The following is a 2,543-nucleotide window of genomic DNA, read 5'->3' on the forward strand; positions in this document are numbered from 1 at the left end:
CTGGTTTTTAAATAGTGTTAGTCCCTCACATAGATCTTGTTGACAAATCCCTTTTATAGAGTAAATTTGGTGTTTTTCTTGAGCTGAGGAGAGCATTTGGAATGTTTGTATATCTATAAATTCAGAAGTTACAAATTGACAAGATGCTTGATGATATGTCAAAAAATATTTGCAAATATTTCTGGTATCAGCACAATCCAGATTCAAATAAAAACTTGTCTGACACAAGACCATTTATATGTAAACTAGTAAATAGGATGGAAGGAAAGGAAAGGAAAGGAAAGAAATAAGATGAACTTTGTCACCCACTGCTGGATTTCAGAGTGCTAAATCAGTAAATGCCCTATAAAAAATAATCATGTGTCACAAAATAAATAGATATGGAATATTTGGCTATCTTTTCCAAGCTAAAAGAGACACAATGATTATGCAATGAAAAATATCATCCAGAATGTATTATCCAAGATGTTTTTTCTAATGAGATTTGTTCTAGTGAGTTCATTATGTGTGATCCCAGTACCTATTTTGTGTGTAAGAGTATCATTTGCTTCAATTTGATTAAATTTACGCCAACTAGTCCTTGACACTGATAGAACCTCTCTGGCTTTTCTTCTTCATATCTTAATTCAATCAATTGCACTGGGAGTTGACATTTAACAATAGATATCTCGAGGAAAGACAAAGATATACAAATTTTCTTATAATGGATGACATTGAATACCTCCACTAAGGAATATATAAGTAAAGTTTCCAGAAAAATAATTAATGTACATTTACACGTGTTACCTTTAATAGAGGAAATTACCTGTATATTGTCCATCTTAAAATGTTTTAATTTCCCCAATTTCTCCCAAAATTAATTTATAAATTATTTATTAAATACCTTGTATGTAACAAAGCAGTATTCTCTGCTGTGGGCATATAGTGAACAATATAGTTGGAATGCTGATCCATGATCTCAAATTATAGAAGGAGAAGGAATATTTTTTAAATGTGAATAAATTTATTAATGATTTCAGATCATGATATATGATATGAGAGAAATTAAACTGTGAGATAGGACAATTGCAAAGATGTATAAACAACCATCAATACATGAATGGATTAATAAAGTGTGGTATATGTATATCAGGGAGTATTACTCAGCTACAAAAAACAATGGTGATCGAGCACCTCTTGTATTATCCTGGGTGGAGCTGGAGCCCATTCTACCAAGTGAAGTATCACAAGAATGGAAAAACAAGTACCACATGTACTCACCATCAGATTGGTACTAATCGATCAACACTTACGTGTACATATGGAAGTAACATTCATTGGGTGTCAGGCAAGTGGCAGGGGAGGATGAGATGGGTAAATGCACACCTAATGGGTGTGATGTGCACTGTCTGGGATGGGCATGCTTATGCCTCTGACTCAGGTGGTGCAAATGCAATATATGTAAGCTAAATATTTGTACCACCATAAAATTTTGAAATAAAAAATAAATTAACTGTGATAGGAAACAAAGTGTGAAAAAGCAGTTGAGATTAGATAATTATATAAGTCTTCTTAGAAGAGTGATATATAAAATGATAATTTTGTGAAAAAGAACCGCTATTTAGGTGAAAAGTTAGAATCAGAGATCTCAGGCAGAAAAACAAAAAACTAGATGAGGATGTTAAAGAAGGCTAATGTGGTTGGTAAGTAATGAACAAATGGGAGAGTGAAACAAGATGTGATAGGAGAAGTAGTTATGGGCCAGATTATGTCAGTCCTTATAAATCATTATAAGGATTTGGAATTTAATCTATTTAATTTATTTGGAATTTAATCTATGAAAGTTGAGACTTTCACTTCTTCTATAGTGAAATAAGTTTAGGTTGGATTGCTCTTGCAGATAGCAACTGTATGCTCTTGGGGAGTATTATCAGAATGTATTGGATTGTGAACAAATGTTGAAGATTTTGGAAGGATCTCAAGACATAGAATAGGGAATGGTACAGGGTGGGTTTTCCATTTCACAGCCTTTGACCTGAGGGCAGGGCACATTCAGCACATATGAAGTGGCTAAAACTTTTGTTGAAAATTCATAATCTCTCTGGCCTTAGAAAATCAGAAGACAGAGTTTAAAGCAACCACAGCAGTAAAGAGTCAGTAAACAGAGGTAGTCACAAATTAGAGATTGTATGTATAAGCCATGCCTAAATACCTACCTGATGCCTAAATATCTGACTCCTAAAATGCACATGCATAATTCAGATGCCAAGCATTCTAGTAAAAGATAAAAGAACTCAGCTGAAATTTCAGCTGATATCCAAGAGACAGACTGTAGTTTAAGTTCAATCACTTAAAGATTGAATATGAGCAAATAAGAATCCTCTTCAGAGGAATAGAACACAATCCATAGACTTGGGATAAAATATGCAAAATGCCTATATAAAGTGCGGGGGGTCCAATTCAAAATTACTCAACAAATGAAGAACCAGGAAACATGACTCATTCTCCAGAGAAAAGAAAATAAATTTAAAACACTGTAATTTGATCCAAATGTTGAATAGAGC

This window comes from Propithecus coquereli, unplaced genomic scaffold (assembly GCF_000956105.1).
Source record: "Propithecus coquereli isolate 6110/MARCELLA unplaced genomic scaffold, Pcoq_1.0 Scaffold187, whole genome shotgun sequence".
NCBI classification, from domain to species: domain Eukaryota; kingdom Metazoa; phylum Chordata; class Mammalia; order Primates; family Indriidae; genus Propithecus; species Propithecus coquereli.